Raw genomic sequence first — 20,478 nt, 5'->3', positions numbered from 1 at the left:
GAGAGAGATAAAAGACCCCCTTGGGGTATTTTCAATGGAGGGTTCTCAAATATTATATTTATCCGGATCCTAATTATGAACCGGCGAGTATCAAATGAAGCCCTTGATGCCCTCCCTACGGTAATGGCACTTGTACGGTGTCCTATAGTGGATTACTTTACCGTAGTGCCTATATATTCCTATATATCCAGAACAGAGTAACAACAGCTGCCCGGAAGAACGACCACGACACTTCCTTCCTGTGTAATATGTTTTCTCTATGTTAGTACTATTATAACTTTTTTTTTGCAGTAATACTATTTCTTCGTACTCCTCCTTCTTTAACCTGTGTAAAGTAACTTTGGATTTCTATCATTTCTTTTCTTTTTTTTTTTTTTTTACGATAGAATCTGTATACTTTTTATAGTAAATTTTTGTTTCATTTTTTTTTTCTTATTTGTTTCTTCAGTTTCGTTTTTGTAAGTTAGGATTTCGCAAAAGAAAAGAAAGCAAAAAAAAAGAAAAAGATAATAAAGGAAGCTGGTATGGGACCCCACCACGTGTCGAAAACCTACCCAGTTTCTGAAGAAAATAAAAAAAATGATGGAAATGTTAGAAAAAGCGATATAAAATGATGTAACGGAAGTTGAAGAAGAACTCACCCTCCCTCCCAACACCAATCAAGGGGTGGATTGAATTCGTAGGGACAAAAAGTTCCCATAGAAAGAATAGCATTGCTAAGTAAACTCGTGTGTAAAGTCATTGTCAGCCTTCGATCAATTTCCTCAACCACCCCCACACCCATCCTCCAAAGCACCCTGTCTTTTTTCACCTGTACAAAGGATGCGCATCTTCTCACCCCCTGTTTTAAGTTAAAGAGGAGGGGAATAAAAATGCGTGGGAAGGGTACACATTTGAAATAGTCGAATCGATTGATTTGATACGGAAAAAAAGTGAGTTTATGTGTATCACACACGTATATATATACACATGCATGGAATTTAAATAGAGTAAAAATATTCGGAAACCATACGTTGGTGGGGATTTTCTCAAAGGGCTTCTTCGTCTTTTTCTTTTTCTTTTTTTATTTGTCTTCGTCTTCGTTGCTTCACGAAGATGACCATAGCGGTTTTTATGATCGTTTCATCCGACGTTTTCTATCAACTACGTAAGGCTTTCTTTCTAAACGATCTTTTTCGCGATTAACAGTGCACGCGCCAAAAAAAAAAAAAGAAGGTAACAAAAAAAAGAACAAGGTGGTAGGTATACCACGTAGAATTAATGTGTCGGAGACGACGAGTGGGGCTTCCTTTCTGTATAAAGCCAAAAAAAAATAAGAAAACACCCTAATAATAATATAATGTTACAAAAAAGAAATAAAAAATACAGTCTTCAGATGTCGCGTTTCGTCTTGTAATTTTTTAATTAAAAATATTAATATTAATAATAATAATAATAAAAATAAAGATACAAAATTAGTATAGAAATTATCGATAAGAAAAATTATTTTTTAGGCCCAGTAAAAAAAATCTGTAAATCTATTAAACGTATAGAACACCTGTGTTAAACACGAAACACGTCAGGGACCGATTGTTCTTTTAATGTTAGGTACACCTTATGGCACGTATCATCATTGTGTGTGTGTGTGTGTGTGTGTGTGTGTGTGTGCTTGCTTGCTTGCTTGTGCGTATCGTCGTGTGAAAAAAAAATAGAAATAATACTATAGGATTGATTTAATACTAGGGAAAAACGTAATTGACCGGGGTAAGATAATATAATTGATTCGTTTTCGTTATTTTCTACCATTAGATTCGCATGAATGATATCGGAAGGAAAAGAAAAAAAAAAAAGAAAAAAGAAAAAACTAAAATTCCTAGCCCATTTTTGAAAAATAAAAATAAAAAAAGAAACGTGAGTGAATGAATAAATTGAAAAAATTGGAATTTTATGTTGGTCTATCTGTGCATTCTATTCTGTAACGTTCTATTCTATTCTTGTACCTTGATATCGAACTGAATAAAGGGAAAATAAGGTAACAAGTCTACTACTATTTCTTGGTCTTTTCATAATCCTTCTCCTTATCCTACTCGTGTTGTCCGTGAATCAACCCCCTGAAGGGACTCCCCAGCATGTCATCGCGACATACCCGACACCACTGTGTCTTCCTTCTCTCGCTTACACAAAGGGAATAAACGATTGACAAGTCTTTTCCGATTCTTCTAATTTACCAAAGCATCCTTGGGATTGCATTTTTGCCTTTTTATTATTTCTTTTTTTTCTTTTCTTTTTTTCTATACTCTTTCGTGAATTAAAAATTGATGTCATTGCACTGTGTTATCGATAGATATATGATTGCAAGGGATTACAATATATTTTTTGTTAGTATTAGAAATATAATAGAAAATATATTTAAAAAAAGTATAATATAATTTGTTCAATAGGAAAATTGGCAAATAATTTTATTTTTATTTATCCTAATTATTTAATTTATTATAATTAAATATTTAGTTATATATATATAAATGAATTGAAAAGTCATTAGCTTATTATTTTATAAGTACTTAGGTATACGTAGATAATTATTTTTTGTTTACGTAATTGCATAATTTTTTTGTACATAAGTGTAGCAAACAATTTGAACTATGTCAAATAATAAGAAATAATTCTCGTTTTAATGGATCAATACTTAACTAATATCGCGCATCATAAATGCATAAATATGACACTTGTGAACTAAGTGAAAGAATAGAAATCAAAGTAAAATAAAAAAAAAAAAAGAACTGATTGAATAATTTATATTATTTTCCATTATCATAATTAACAACGATATTAAATATTTAACAGTAACGTTAAATCATATTTTTTTTATATAATCCGATATTTTACAATTTTCCAACATCTTACATATAAAATGAATATTTTTAATCTCGAAAGAAAATGTCACGTATAAGAACAATTGTTTAAATAATCCTTTTAAAGAAATCGAAAGATTAAAAGATTTGAAAATGATTAGAATTACATATACCGAGATATTAATTTGGTAAGTTGATCGACGTATACGAATGCAAGTTTGATTAATTATTGATAAAGAATAGATATCGGTATCCAATAAGGAATGACCTACATTGGTGTAATAATAATACGTTGTAGAGTTAAAAAAATAACATCGGCCATTGATCGGAAGGATCCGATGAGAAAAGGAAAGGGAAGGAGGAAGGTAGGTAGAAAGGAAAAAAAAATGGATCGATGAAGAAAGGAAGAAGGTTGAGGTGGGGGTTGATGAAGGTGGGTTCTTCTTATCCCATTTATCCGATATCGATGACACGGAATTACGCACTCGGCGAGACGTATTCGCATCCTGGCACGTGCCAAGGAGGATCCTTTTACTCGTTTAAGGATAAAAAGAGATAGAGAAAAAAAAACAAAACAAAGTGAATAGAATAGAATAGAAGAAGAATGAGAAGATAGCCAACGAGTATGGGTATAATATAACGAGGTATAATATTCGATACCGGTGTGTGCGCCGATACGCTGATTGGTCCACTAGGTCCACTAGGATAAAAAGGGGGGTAAGAGAATGGAGGGTGAGTTATAAGAGTAGTGTACATAATTTTACACACCGGGTATATACCGGTAAAGCTATAATATTTCAAAAAGACTTCAGCAGGCTTCTGATATATCCTTCTTTACTGGTATACCACCTTACCTTCCTCCCCCCACTCTTTCTTTCCTCTTTTAACACGCGCCCTTAGAATTATATTACCAACAGGCCACGAACTAAGCTAACCAACCCCGTTTAAGGCACATAAAGATTAAATATAAGGGAACACAAGACGCGGAACGTGTTCCGGTCAATATTATCGGTTGACGTGAGAATCACGCTAGATTAAATGCATCATTTTAACATGTTTTTCGTTTTTTCTTTAACGATAGACTTAAAGTTTAAAAAGCGTGACGTACGCCTGCTGTATTATGACAAAATTTTTCCTTCTTTTTTGTTACATATAATATAAGAAATCTTCATTAAGAAATAATAATAAAAATAACTAACAACAAAAATATAATAAGAAAGATATGAGACCTACTTTTTTATTATAGGATAATAGTAACGTTACGTTTAAAATGGTAGACTTAAATTTAAAAAAAAAAAACCTTTTTTTTTGTTATAGATTATAATATAAAAAGTCTTCATTAAAATATAATAAAAATAACTAATAACAAAAATATAATAAAAAATATATAGAACCTATTTTATTATAGGGTAATGGAAACGTTACGTTTGAAATGGTTGAAAAGAAATAAATACGAAGGGAAAGGGTTGGTAGGTAGGTAGATAGGTAGGTAGGTAGGTAAAGTTCGAAAGTTGCGCGAAAAGGGCAATATCTTGGTGGTCAATCCTTGAGATTAGTTACCTCCTAATGCAGTTACCTCACGACGACAACGACAATGGCAAGAAAAAAAGGGGTTTTTACAATTAAACGAGTAAGAGATGAAAATTAGCAACGTGGAACGGAGTTCTTCGATAGAAATCTTTTAAGGGTAGAGAAACCCAAGCAAGCACACTGTATATTGTCGTAAAACACGAAAGCTCTCTTCAACTATGATTGTGGCGCTTTTCTTCATGAGAAGAAAACTCTCTCGGTTTGGTTTTTTATCATCTCAATTTTATCTTTGTGGATTGCACTTGTTGTTCCCCCTACTCAAAATTGAGAATCTTATGGTCGAGTAATAATAATTAAACGAGGTCAATATGCTAACGGAAATAGAAAAAAATTAACATGCAAATGTTAATACCTATATGAGAATTTTCATACAAGAATTTGGATTTACAACATTGAAACTAATCGATGAATGTTAAACGTGTCCAAGTTTTTTTTAAAAGTATATAAATTTTAAATCAATCAAATAATATCTCATATCAATTCGATGGTTCTGAGAATTCACCGAAAACCATCTTAAGTAATAATTCAAGCACAATCTTACTACCCCCTTAAGAATTATTCTTAGAGTTATGGATCGTTTCTAAGTAAAACTGTTACATACATACATATAAATCCGTATATCGAATATTTTCTCGTTAATTTTATCCACGGTTATTTTCATAAATTTTCAGATACACCTATATTCATACATATATACATATATATTTAAGTTTATAGATAGAATATCTACACAACATTTTGTTGAATACATCTACAGTTATATATATATTGTATTGTAAACGAGATCTCGTATCTAATAGAAATAAGTAATCGACGGAACAGAACAATCTCGGCAATTGGAAACGATGGTATTACGGTGTCAACGAGTCCCTAGCAAACTGTCATTCAACTGTCAAGTAACAGACGCAATCCCCAAAATGCGTAGAAGAATACGCATGGTGTTTGGGAATCAAGTACGAGTTTCTAGGAGGGTGGGAGTTTGTTTTTTTTTTCTTTATTTTCATTGTCAAGCAAGTTGTATCTTAAAGGATTATGCCAAAATGGTGATAGGCGAGAATTGGGAGGGAGGGGGGGGGGTTAGTGCACTGGACTTTCTTCTAAACTAAAACTAAAACTAAAAGTGTATATAAAAGAAAAAAAAAGGTGTTTTAGATTTAAGGTTGCACGTTAACGTTTTTCAAGGCGATAAAATTTAATCCTAAATTGCTTACTTCAACATTCACGATCGCTTTCACGGTGTGCAAAAACATTTCGTTGCCACGAAAGGGGATATCGCAAATCACCGGCCCACATACCGTTCACTAATCTAACGTCGTATCGTCGCGCATATAATTTCTGCCTTGAAACTACAGACACAGTGAAGTAAAAAAAAAAAGGGGGCCGCTAAAACGAAACGCGAAACGCGAAACGCGAACGTTAAAGCGGACGTTACAACGTATTACACCGATAAACGATTGTAAGAAAAAATTGCGGCCGTTCTTTACAACTGGATGAATATACCTCTAATACCCCACCCTCTTAACTACCCAACCCACCTAACTCACCCCTTCTTCTCTTCTCTTATCTTTTTATTAATCCTCCAACTCAGAAACGTTTTGATTGCATACTGTGACGAACGTTAGATAAAAAAAATATATTATATATATAGTAAACAACTAAACACATTGTTTCTTATTTTCTTTTTTAGGTAAAACGCACATGCGTGATCATTCTTGCTAAATATAATTATCTGAATTTAACTGGGGGTGGAGTGGATGGGAGGGACAACGGTTAAACTGTTAAACTCACTTGAAATGATCGTTTAAAATATTCTCACGGCACGTTTTCAAAGTGGAGCACGCATAAACCCACACACACACATGCAGACAGGTTGAAAGCTTCCCATGGAAAAAGATAGACCACACATCGAACCTATACATTACGACATAGGTATCTTTCTTTTACTCCCTGTGTATTTATTGTTTCGGTTTTTTCGTATCGACAAGACGACATATGTTCAAAGGAAGCCAGGGGGTTGATTTTCAAATATATCACCGATATTTACATCGTTTCATTTAAGAGAACTAAAATTTTTATACACATGCCTGTCATAAATAATATAATATTTATTTATTCAATATATAAATTTATGTCAATTGTTTTTCAAATTTCTTTGACAAAGTTTCTCTTCTACATGATTGTTTTCTCGTGTACCATAAGATAATGTTTTTATTCTGCATTCTTTTTATTCTATCCATTATTTTTATAATGAGTACAAATGATATATGCATTTAACAAAAATAGTAATTACATAAAAGTGAGAAGAGTGTAAAAATTAGAAAGTTATAATCTGAATCTCTGTTTATTTAGAATGTTTTACTTCGTTACATACACATGGGCAACATTTGAAAAATAACATAAACAACATGAAAATAAAGTATTTTCATAGAGAATAATGTATCAGTCATAAGGTGAATCTCGAGAAAGAAGGTACATATATAATATGTAAGCTTTTAAATAAAAATAGGCACTCTTATTCTTTAATTAACAATTATTTGATTATTCTAATATACTCTAATTACATTTCAGATTGTTTCTATGCATATATATTGGTTTAAACATTTCATATGTTTTTATGTACATTAAATAGAAAATAATTTGGATATATTATAAATTTATATTTCTTTTCTCGATTACAAATTAAATGTACACGTTACTTGTAATTATTCTAAAAATAATGAATAGAATAAAAAAGAGAATGTAGTATCTCATAACACATAAGATCACGTAGAAGGATTTTCTTGTGAATCGTGTATAAACGTTATTGTAAATATTTTTGAAATAATGTACATCTTATACATCTCTGAAAGTATTTAAATTGTCAGGATTTTTTATCGATAGAGATTTTGAGAATTTATTACAATATTCTTTCATGTGCTGCATTTCATATTGGACATTTTTATATTGACAATTCTCTTCCATACGATTGTATTCTTTTGTGCGAAATGACAAAGATTTCTTAATGTCTACGTTGTCTTTATTCTATTCATTATTTTTAAAATATTTATAAATTACATGTACATTTATTAGAAAAATAGGAATGGATTTATAATTTATTTATTAAATAAATTATCATATGTAGTTTGACCAGCGTGGTCATGAAGAAGGTCAGATTCTGTCCATGTAAGAAGCTGTGATGACCCTTTTCATGTTCAAAAAAATGAATTAGCCAATCACAGCCATTCTTTCGTCCGAATTCTTTAGTTTCATGGCGTCATTCGTGGAGAACATATCGGATTATCATCGTCCCGTAAAGATCAGGTAATTAAAAGATATTTTGTAAGGTTTACACCTTCCTATTATAATATATAAAGGATGTAAGAATCAATTTTGATTTTTTGAGTATATTTTGACAATTTTTATGCTCCTATATCGTATTTTTAATCCTTCAAAATATTTCTTTATTATAGGTGGAAAGAAGATCTACTGCGCATCATTTTCGCGCATGCAGTATTTTCGCGCCAGTCTTATGCGCCTGATTTATGCACACCAAAATGGCGAATCTTTCGAATTTGTTAATCTGTCATTTGTATACTTGTTGCAGCGGATTTTGTTATCTCGTTAATTTCAGGTAATTGTTTCAAATAATTTTCTAAATTACACACCTTCCTGATGTATATTAAATGTTATATACCAAATACTACATGTAAGACATTTATACGTGAGTTTTTTCATATTTTACTTTTTTTTAGCTTTCTGAGCATGGGAAGAGTTGCAACACAAATTCACTAACCTTTTAATCTTGTGGCAACTTTTTTTATCTTCTCCATATATGTCGAGGTGAGCACTATTTCTTTTAAGTATAAGCATATAAGCATGTAGAAATACTACAGAAAGAGTGAGAGAGAAGGAGTGAGAGAGAGAGAGGAAGAATAAGAAAACAATACACTCGACATATAGGTTTATTATAAATGTGTATTTTTATTTCCAGGAATTTCTCGAGACGACGACAAAACGTAAACAGCCGATAATATAGGTATAATAGCCGAGCATTCGACACTCCCGAGATCTCCTCTAGCAAGGTTACATAGTAACGTACCTCGTATTCGTCTTCTATCCTTCGACGAGACAACATAAACGAAAATAAGGCGTATTAAATTATTTAATAATTTTATTTCTAACGTTATCTTTTTGATTTTAATAGTTTAAAAAGCTTTTCATTGCATAGAATGGTATAAAATCTGGTTTATTTTTTATGTTACTATTTATTGAGTTTGCTGATACAATTACTGTTTTATTTAGACAACTTTAAAGATTTTTAATTAATATTTATACTAACATTACATACTTGATATGTAATATTTCAAGCAAATAGTTGCATACTTTGATCAATTTCACAAATATTTAATAACTTTAACTTTTAATTATGTCAACTCTCATAGATTATTAAATTATTTCTTTCTATTTACCATTGAATGTTTTATCAAAAATATTTATTGGTTTTAATGTGTGCCCTGCCTTCAGAAATGATTTACAGGAAATATTGTAAAATAGTTTTTAGTATGTTTCAGCTTTTCAGACTTTTTATTTAATTTTATTTTATACATCGTCATCCTAAGGGTAGGATACCCATCCTGCAATCACCAACGAAGACTAAAAGTAAGTATATTTTACTATCAAACATTTCTATGATAATTTCAATTGATTTTTATTACAACAATGATATTAATTGTCCTTTTTCTTTTTCTGTTTCAGAAAATCATTGCAATCGAGCGCGTAGGCAATGAGGTTCTCGTGTGTTGTATCGTGTTAAAATAAAATATAAAAAAGTCGACAAGTAGATTCAGTGTTGATCGTCGCATGTTAAAGTTTCGTTTGCTCGGTTAAGAAACTCGCAAGTTTCTTTTATTCGGTTTAAACGTGTGCTCATCGTCATCCTAAGGGTAGGATACCCATCCTGCATTCATCAATGAAGAAAAAACGTAAGCTAATTTTTATATTAAACATTTTCTCAATAATTATAGTAATTTTTATATAACAACAATTTATATAATTTTGTTTTTATTTGTGTTTCAGATCATCGTTGGAATGGTATTCACATTTTGTTAATTAAATTTATTTAGAAATTCGTTTAACACTAGATTTTTTCACTATTTTTTAAAAATTTACTAACATTGTTTAAATGAAAAAGTGGGTAGAGGAGAGGAATAAATATTTAATTATATTTCATTACAGCAATTAAAATTACCATATAATTTAATAAAATATTCTACTTTAAAGTTAATTAAATTTAAATTTTATTAAATTACAATTAATTTAAAATATTTCTATTTTATATATATATATATATATGTAAAAAAAAGTTTGAAATAAATCAAATTTGCTCAGTTCATAAATCTAGTGTTAATTGAATTAACTGAATATAATGCAGTTTTATAGTCATTATTTGTGCATTGTCATCGTCATCCTAAGGAAAGGAGATCCATTGTGCATTCATCAATAAAGATTTTAAGTGAGTATATTTTTTTTATTAAATAATTCCTTACAAATTTTAATGATTTTCTGTAATAGTAATGATATTAATAGTATTGTTTTTTATTTCAGTTTCAGATTGCAATCGTGCACGAATGGCCTATGTGAAGTGACCAGAAGTGAAATTTTTGTTCTTGCATTTGACTGCGAGCAATGCAGTCTTTGAATTAGTGCAGTCTAGAATCAGTGATCGGGCGAGTAATAAGTTAAAATCAAACGCGAATTAGAGTCAGTGTTGTTCGTCGTATAATAAAATTTCGGTATCGCGATAAGAAACTCATCTATAGTTTCTTATTTTCGTTTATACCGCGTTTTTAGATTCACGCGAGGTGCATCACCATGGTGCAATAGAGCTGCATCTCATTGGAATGCATTGTAAGTATTTATTTTTATTTACATTATATTCGATTTTATTTTATATGATTTTGGATAATATTCCAGATAACTTATCGTTTTGTTCTATTTTATTATACAGATATAACCATGGATTTTCTTCCTTTCAAAGATGTTGGATGAATTCTTCGATGGAACTTTGATGAATCTTCAATGGATTTTTTGTGGATCTTCGATGGATCTTCTTCAATGGCAAATCGAGTAATATCTTCCATCGTCAGACTATAATACTTGCTGCGAAGTAGGAGTGTTTTGGAGCCATCGCAGAACTTCTTAAACCGTGAGTTTTTATTTAAAGTCCCTCCAGTGCTCAATCATGCCGAGGATGAAAGGTCCAAATCGGCACGAGTTACTGGTTGTAATTATTTAAATAAATTATTGACGAGCACATGAGTAATTCCTTTTTAGGAGTTACTCATGAAAATTGTATATTTTATTGTATGTTTTATTATTAGTTCAGGATAGGTTTTCTTGTCTCATCGGTTAAATTCATTTAATTATTAATGCAATTAATGAATGCACTCTCTTTTTTATAACGTGTTCTGTTCGTGGTCAGTAGTGATGAAATCGAACATTAATTTACTCGTTTTCGTCCAGAAAAGCATGTAATAAATGTCTTACATGCATTGCTTCGTATATAGTTTATCTAATTGAGATTAATTTTAATATGTCGATATTTCTATATTTTAAATAAATGAGCAAGAAGACAAACTCATTCGCGACGGATAGACTTTGGCAGTTAAGTGGCGGCTCAAAGCCCAGTTCTTTAGTTAGAACAGCCATTTAATGAAAAAGTCGTCCGAGGTTTGCAAAAAATATCCATCATCATCGTAGAGTCTTTTAATATACATCTTTACCTCGAAGCTATAATTGTTTCATATGGGGTAACTTTTTTTTTCATTCGCTTGTTTAAGTCATTATTCACCAAATGACTTGTAGAGTCCTTAGCCCGTTTAGATGAATTTTTCTATAAATGTATTTATGTGTTTATGTGTTAATCATATTTTTTCGATCAGGATTTTCAGCTTCTAATATACTAATCTCCCGTTTCTCCCCCCATACTTTCTGTGTTCTCATCTATGCGTGTGCCTAGGTGTTACACGTATGGGTGAGAAACAGTTAACGTGGGTTTAGTTTTAGTTTTTTCCGCTATTGGCGGCTGTTATTGTGCTAGTGATTGCACGATGTACTTTACACCTTTGTGTGCGTATTAGGTAGTGTGTATTGTACATCGTTTCGCGGTATTTTTTATTCATTTAATACATCATTAAATACTTAAAGCATTACTTCTACATATCTATATTCATTCTTATATTTATATTAAATATTTCTAATTTTTTTGATAATCGTTTGCATAGTAGAGTTACTGCATTTATTTGTGGAAACTTTGATATACTTGTATATTACTAGTATGCATATAAATATACTAGTGTATACTTGTATTTTTGCTTTAGTTTTTTATGCAATAATCATTAGCCTTGGCAGTCGATTACAGCAAAACGTACGTATACCCATTAGCATATAAGTTTATAAAACGTGGTTGAACTAGGGTGTCAGAGGTGCCCCGGGGCATGCTCTCTAGTTTAGGCTTTTGCACCCTGGTGATATGTGTGAGAACCGTGGAGTGAGTGGGTGGGTATGTATGGTTTTTCTTAAAATGGGTAAAAATATGGATAATAGGCAGGCAGGTAGCATACTTCTCTGAATGAATGTGAAAACTTTAATTTTAAGTAGGTAGGATCCAGGAAAGGCATTAGACTTTTTGCTTCCACTCCGGAGTGGAAATTCCGCCTCCTGGTTTATACAGAATTGTTACAAAATTTTATCATCTCATTCTATATTATGCTTCATTTGTTAATTTATTTTGTGACTATTCTGTGATCTTTATTATGTATCATGATTCAAAGGTATTTGCAACCATTTGAAAGATTCGTTTCTACTTCGATTTTATCTCGAACGAGATAGAGTCAAATCAAATTTGCAAATTCTTTGATGCATTTGATACTTAGTTTTTAGTATTTCGGGATTAGCACTACGCACTATCGCGATTTCGTCTTACAGCTAGAAATATTTGACATAATTAAATATAACAAATAAATGAAATAAAAGTATTGCAAGAAAATGCATTATTTATTTCAATTTGTTTTTATTATTCGATATTAAAAGTGCGAAGTGTTATTAGGTCATCGAGGGAAATTATTATCTGCTTGGACATTTGATTAAATGTTCTTGGTATGGTCAATGAACTCTAAGTTCATTGATGGTCCACGAATTAGAAAAGTGAACGCGAAATGTAAATTAATTTTTGAATAATTGAGAATTAGAATCATAACAAAATACGAATTTATTTGCAACATTAGTATGAAAGATCTTATCTTGCTGGCACGTAGGAAATGTCCAAATGCAGTTGTCATGGAATGAAGAAAGAAGAGGCATAATGCCGAAGAGGCCCCCACTTAATTGTGGCTCAAGAGGGCAACTACAGGCTATTGAGTTATTTTCAAAGGTTCAACAGCAAGTTTGAACCTTTAGAGAATGGTTCTCTAGTCATATTTTATATTTTATTGTTTTACTTTTTTGCTCGTCAATAATTTGTAGTTGTAATTGGAGATGATGGATCATTCCATCTCCTTGGGACACCAATTTCGTGTCTAATCGTCAAAAAGATGCATATTTGTTTAGTTAGTTAGAGTTATAAATATTACAGTTTTAAATTACTTATTAATAAATTTTCTTGCCTAATTAACTTTTTGTAAATGTTACAGTAATTTCTTTTATCTTGTTCCATCTTTAATATTTTTCACCTTGATCGTATTTGATTAAATTTGCAATTTTTTCTCTTCTATATAATGCAGTTTAAAAGTATTAGTTATAATAATTAATAGATATTATTTTTTTTCCTAACTTAATATTTGTACTTTTCCTTTTTTATTTTTTTTATTTTTAGTAAATGTAAAATCACATGTTTAAATTCAATTTTATTGCAATTTTAAATAGAACTTTGATAAAAATAAATAGAAAATTCAATTTGAAAAGTGTATCTGCGAATTGGACGATTCATATGTTAGGCTACTTTATATCACTTGATTGTATGATTAATATAGTTTTTTTTTTGTTACAGGTGATCTTCGTTGGATTTAACAACACACCTTTTTGATTCTCCTCCTGCTTGTTATAATATATGTATAAATTCATTTCTGAAGGCACACATATAAACACTAAATATGAAATATATATTTGTATTTAAAAGTCCATAATAAATATAACATTGAATATTTGCACAGGTTAACACAAGATTTTAAATATGTTTTTTAATAAAATGTTTATTTTATTAACATTTTTGTTTCAGATTTAAGACTTTAATGGATCTACTTTTTTTTATTTTTATATTATTTATGACAGGCATCTTAAAAGGATGTGATTTTATTTTGCTTGTTTCTATGATACGAAAAATAAATGTAGGATATTCGAAATATCATCGGTACAAAACATGATGAGGGGAAAGGGGTGAATGAAAAAATTAGGTAACGTAATCTTTTATCTAGCTGCAACTCCAGAATTATAGTAGCTAAAAATCTGTAAAAATTCTCAGTTATAGCTGCTGTTAAAAGAATAAAGTCTACAGAGTTTCAAGTTTTTGGAATAATTACTTTGTAGCTTGAATAAATAATTGATTATGCAATACCAAAAACCACGTCTTATTTAGTGGGAAAACTTGCATCGTTGTGCACATACAGTATAGTTTAAAATTAAAATAAAGACTTGAAACTTGCGGGTATATCTTTTTTTTATTTTTTTTTTCTGTTAGGGGTCTCTGGGAGAATAAAAATTCATAAATACCTAATATATGAAACGATTCTAATATGAATGTTTTTTATTGTATGGAAAATCTTTTTTCTTTTTCTCCAGAGAGAATGATCGAATGAGCGTGCATTTGTCATTATGCAATGGTAGTAGAGGGTGTGAAAAAGGGATTGGCGAGTCCTTGAAAGGGCCCACCTGTTGCAGGCTTCAACCCTCGAGCGCGTCGATCAGCATACTCTCGCGTACCCATGGATTTCCTACGAATCAACGAACGTACGAATGTTCGAACGATTAGGTCGTTTCACATAATCGTCTAGTTTCGCGATTCGTCAAAGCTAAAGGATTTAAACGTAAAATTGTTACGAGTGAATCTCTGGTAACGGTTTTGGACAACGTTACCGAATTGAAACAATAAAGATTGGATAAGCTCTCGAAAGCTTTTGAATAACCTTTGTTCTCTTATTCATGAGTTATTCAACTTGGACAGACTATTGTTCAAATTGACGACACACACACTTGTCAAATAAAAAGACCATAGTTTCGCTTGACGAGAACTATACCTATATTTTCAACCAACGGTTTCTCTAGTTTGCTTACTGAACAACACCACTACCACCACCACGACCACCATCACCACCTGTTCGTGGGAAATATCGCAACGTGTCATCTTTATTGCATGCCTAAAACAATACTTTCGTGGCAAAACCCTTTTTTAACGAGCTCGTTGGCATCGGAAAAATGTGATTGCAAAGAATTTGAACAAAGAAATGAAACATCTTTTTTTACTTATTTTACTGATCCTAACGTACATAAATGATTTTTTGGTTATAATTTCTATATATATATTTTAATCAAACTATGACTGTAAAAGAAAGATATAAGAAACAAAAAATGATCAAAGTCATCCTTTTGATCTTATGGGAAGGAAAGCATGTGGCCTTCGAACAAACAAAAAATTCGATGATAATAGGTTCGAACAGATCCTATAGGGTTGTTTCAAATTGAAATAACATTTTATTATATTTTCTAACGAATAAGATTCGAAGACATAGAAACAGATGTTGAGAAAGAGAATGAAATGACTAGGTTCGTATTAAAATTTCGATAACTATGAATGCCCACTTCCTTTCTCTTCTTTTTAATAATACTACTCGATTCGTTCAAGTTTATTTTATCCAATTAGAATTGGTAGCGTGACTCGAAAGATTTTCGATATATGTATTCGACACTTAAAGTACGATTAAAGAATAGACAATTTATTTGGATGCTAGGGTATATTGCCCCGTTGGTAATAGAGAATGTGTGCTATAGTGATGTTCAACCGCAGGCATACTTGGTCTAATTGAACCATATCCTTGATATTCGTTTCATGCTCGAGACACGCGATCGTTTCACAGCTACCAACCGACCGTTTAATTTCTGCATCCTAAACGATGTCTCTATTTTAATGCATTACATGCACGTGATTTTCATTTTCATTTTCATTTTGATTTTGATTTTGATTTTCATTGTAAAAAGTAATTTATAGTATACTTATATTCAATTTATTTTGAATACACAAATTATTGTACTCCCTGGTCATGGTATGGTTCTTTTCATTTTTTTTTTGTTTTAATTTTAGTCTATCACGAGTCCTGTTTGCATATAAATGGAATACGAAGTTAAAACGAATGAAGTTAAAGGGGGGTGATGATAGATAAAAGATATAGCCACCGTAGTAGAGTACTTTGCTTGGAACATAACAGCATTTGTTCAAGTTACGAAGAGCTAGCACATCTGTCGACGTTCGCTAAGATAAGGTCTTAGGATTATCCTAATCGATTATGCCTATTTTATGCATCGCGAGCATACATATTGGTCAACGTTCGAAATCTCATTCTATCTCTCTCTTTTTCTATTTCTACGTTCTCGGATCTCACGGGAAATCATAAAACTAAGTTGTACGTGATTACCTAATAACCAAATTAGTCCGATTAGGTTTAGATGATTCAAAATAACATCATCGATTTATACTCGCGTGAGTAGGTTTGAACAAAAATTCGTATTAAATATGACGACGGGGATAGATGTGTGTGTGTGTGCAATAATTGTTCTCGTTTTAAATACTTGTCGTTTAAATGAGGGCTTGACATTGTACGAGAACCTTGAAAATGAATGAATAGGCCACGAATGCCAATGTAACCCACCCGCATCATCATCGTAAAGTGTCACGATTATATTTTGCGATAATCGAAATGACGATATACACATAGAAACAAGTAAAGTTACAGGTGGTGTCTATGATATAAGAAAAAGACTAACAGTAAGTTTACGAAAAGATCGAAGGGTCGACGAAAAAGAAAGGACGAAAGGAATGAAAAAAGAAAAAGCCTTGATAGATACATCCTGGAGATCCAATTACTCGGGAAAATTCCATCCTAGAAAAATTCTCGAAGTAACTATCCCACGTACCATAAATTTTATTGACCATCGAAAAAGCCAGGAACGCAATCGATTCTACGATGTTATAAAGAAGCCTAGATTTTTGACGCGTGCCAAAGTCCCTATATATATATAGGTATAGGGTGTACAGGGAGTTATAGAATTTCCTTGTTCCGTATCGAATTCGGTCAGATCGCCCCTCTTCTTTCTTTAAACGACATGGAAGATAAACGAGGTGATGAAGACAACGACTACAACGACAATGACAATGTAACGTATCCCCTCCAAATCCCAAGTTCAAATTCCAACGAGGACTATTTCAAAGTATACCAATTGCATTAATCTTCATTAGTACACTTTGAAAATGTTACTAAAAGAATGAGAAATAAAATAAAATGGCATGGCGAATGTTTCAGAGTAAAATCGGTAATACCTCACCACCATATATCTAAAAGCACCCCTCCAATGGTAACAAACAGATCGCCTTATGTCGCGTGCCTCGAACTACCCCCTGCCTGCTACCCTGCCTGCCTATAGTAGGTATACCCATGAATGTAGCGTGAACCTTTGTGGGATCACTAGTCTAAGGGGGTCCGTTTCGCACCCTTTGCTACAAAATCTCGACGCGTGCCGTACATATTTTGCTTGATCTGGGAGAACCTTTTGAGAATAAAATTCCCTTTCCGTCGGTCCGATCGGTTCGTTCCTTTATTCAAAACAATATAGCTTTAGAGTTCGTACAATGACACAACCCTGACGTAACACACTCAACCATTACATAGCTGTATACCTCTTTATCCGTCAAACCGATTCTCGAGGGAGGAGAGAAGGACAGTACGGTACAGTTTCACAGATTGCACCATGCATGAAGTTTTACATAGGAACGTTTTTACCATGAGACCAGATGTTGCGTTGAAGCAGTAGTTAACTCAGTGACAAAAAGATAGACAGACAGGCAGACTATGATTGACATGTATATTTTATTTTATTGTATTGTTTTAATTGCGTGAAATGATATACGTGATTATGAAAATACAAGAAATTGATAAGTGACGATGATTTTCTTAATGATTTGATCGAGATCTCGATCTATTTAGTATAAAAGAAGACACAAAGGTTTAGGATAAAAATGAAAAAGATAGAAAATATTATCAGGGAACCGGGTTTGATGGAAGGGAAAACGTGTATCTTGGTGGCACCAATGACGCCTTCCGTAGGGGAAGTCGTCGACTCGACGACGTACGCGCAGTTAGTGGGAGGATCCCAGGGTTGTTGGGTGAGGGTAAATGGAACGAAAACGGGCTAAAGTTAGAGGGTAAGGGGAAACGAGGGGAAAATAGAGAGAAAGAGAGAGAGAGGGACTAAAGTGAGAGCAAGCTCGTTGGAAGGGGTACAAAGTTAGGATGGTGGGGATAATGGTTAAACCCGATGGTGGGGTAGAGAAGCGTGCGACCCCGAAACGTAGCCCAAGTTAGGGCTAGTCTGCGAGCAGGCGAGCGAGTGTGCGCTTGCGTGTGACCCTCGGAGGATTCTTCTTTTCTTCCCTGTTCCCTGATTTCTCTCTCTCCCTCTTCCCTTTTACATATATATATTTCTATCTTGTTCTCTCTCACTCACTCGTTCAATCTCCAATCCCTGTTAACATTTCTCCTTCGTGTTTCCTTTTTTTATTATTATCTCTTTTTATCTACCCATGAAAACGCAAGTCCTATCCGTCCTCCGAGGGTCATACAACCTTTTATCATCATCCCGCTTTGCCCGGAACGAGCTACTGGATTGAAATCACCGAACGAACGTACGTGCCAACTCTCGTAAACGCTTTTCACCCACTTGCATCCAAGGTGTTCGTAGAAAACGAAGGATTTGTTATGGACAGAATCTTCCTACAGGAAAGATTGGAAAACATCTGGAATTGGATTGAACGAGAAAGATAGGAAGAAAAAAATCCTTGGAAAACATATATATATATATATACATATACATATATATAACAAAGATCGAGGTGAGAAGCAAACGAGAGGAAAACGATATCTATAACATATTTATCAAAACAAAATCGAGGTAAATACAATACTAAAATAATATTTGATAATATATATATGGCTCGCATGACACCAACTATAAATAGAGAAAAGACTGAGGAAAAAAAGAAAAGAAATTTACAATAACAGAATATTAAATTGATGATATATAAACAAAGGTATACGATTGTACATAAATCGAATTTAACTGGTAATCGATTAACGATAAGAATTCATGATCATGAAAACAAAGAGGAAGGAAAGGAGCAGGAGAAGGAAGAGGAGAAACAAAGAGTACTGATGCCAAGAGTACAATTATTAGTTAATTGTTTTGCTCGGTAAAATTTTCACACCATTTCGTAATAAGTTTATTTCAAAGTAAAAAAATGGGATTTTTACTTTCCACAAGTATCTCATTGGTATTGGAAAGTCATACGAAAATCTAACGAAATCTAACGAAAATAGACGAAAAGTTTGAAAAACAAATAAAAGAAGTATACCGATTTGATTAAATTATTCAAATAACTAAACGAAAGGAAATGTCTAACTTTGCAAGAATATATTTGGTCTACTATCATCTTATATACTTGTTATCATCATCATGGAACTCGAACAGCTATTGCAGAGAATCAACCCCCCATATCTAATGCATCAATGATTGGACGACCTTCAACTACCAAAGTGATGATCTACGATTTACGGATGTAAGAATCTACTTTTGATTTTTGTAAATTTATCGAATCTTTTTAAAATTATGTAATATTTGACCGAGCATTAAGTATAATTTAATTTTTTTTAAATCGCATATAGCTGTATATATATATATGAACTTTAGAAATAAGTTATATCATAGAATTCCTTTCATTCTTATTTATTTATATTTTTCTATGACGCATATGCAAATGCTCATTGGGCTGATTACCAAAAATATAGAATAAATCATGAAGAAAAGAATTATTGCAAAGAAAAATAATAATTAGAATCACCAATGATTATTATCTGTACAGTAATATGTAGTTCATGATCTAAATCGATTCTAGTCATATTCTAATCAACCTATACATATTTTAAATCATCCTCTAGTCTTACTCTAGTCACATTCTAAATTGTTTATGATTTTATACCCCAATCATTTTCTAGTCATACTCTAGTCATATTTTAGTTATACTCTAGTCATACTCTAGTCATACTCTAGTCGTACTCTAGTCGTACTACAGTCATATTCTAGTCATACTCTAGTTATATTCTAGTCATATTCTAATAATATTCTAGTCACACTCTAGTCTTTTTTTAAATATACTTTAATTATATTTCAAAAAGTTTCTATTAATTGCCATTATAGATAAAACTTTGATGAATTAATTTAATTATTTTATTCTTAAAATGAAGATTATGTTTAATCAACCAATAGTCTTTCATTAGTAATAATTTATTGAAAAATATCCTTTAAAAGTAATATTCGACGAAAATCATCATTTCTCATAATTTTGATTAATCTTGTCAAATTTGATGAAAAAAAGAAAAAACAAATTAAACAATACAATATTTTATGACAGTCATTTAAAATTTCATATTTGTATGAATAATCAAAATACAACACACAATCAAATAATTAAATTAGTTAATTATATTCTAAAAGGAATATGCAGGCCAGTCGTAAATGCAATTATTGATGAAACGTATAATAAAAACCACGTTTCAATTTCGATATTTAAAATCGTTATTACGAGATGATACTAAACGTTTGTAATTAATAATAATAATTTTTCCTTAGCGACATCTTTACTGGATCCATGTATATGTATTTATTTATATTAGCTTAAGGGGAAAAAAGAAATTTATTATTTTTTTTATCGTTTATATTAACATGATTCGGATTGTCCGATTTGTATCAAATATACATTGTT

The 20,478-nt window shown here is 31.7% G+C and overlaps 1 long non-coding RNA gene across 1 annotated transcript; it reads left to right on the top strand.

The window, feature by feature from the left end:
- Window positions 1-3,309: 3,309 nt before the first annotated feature.
- On the top strand, window positions 3,310-6,890 carry LOC149033645 (uncharacterized). The gene is made up of 3 exons (XR_016176390.1): window positions 3,310-3,563; window positions 6,109-6,350; window positions 6,771-6,890. It is a non-coding gene; the product is annotated as an uncharacterized LOC149033645 (long non-coding RNA).
- The last annotated feature ends 13,588 nt before the right edge of the window (window positions 6,891-20,478 follow it).

The sequence above is a fragment of the Polistes dominula genome, unplaced genomic scaffold (genome assembly GCF_049000335.1).
Source record: "Polistes dominula isolate Pdom_NZ unplaced genomic scaffold, Pdom_raw_medaka contig_28, whole genome shotgun sequence".
In the NCBI taxonomy this organism is placed as follows: domain Eukaryota; kingdom Metazoa; phylum Arthropoda; class Insecta; order Hymenoptera; family Vespidae; genus Polistes; species Polistes dominula.
Note: the sequence above shows the minus strand (reverse complement) of the source record. Positions and strands in the feature narration are given on the sequence as shown.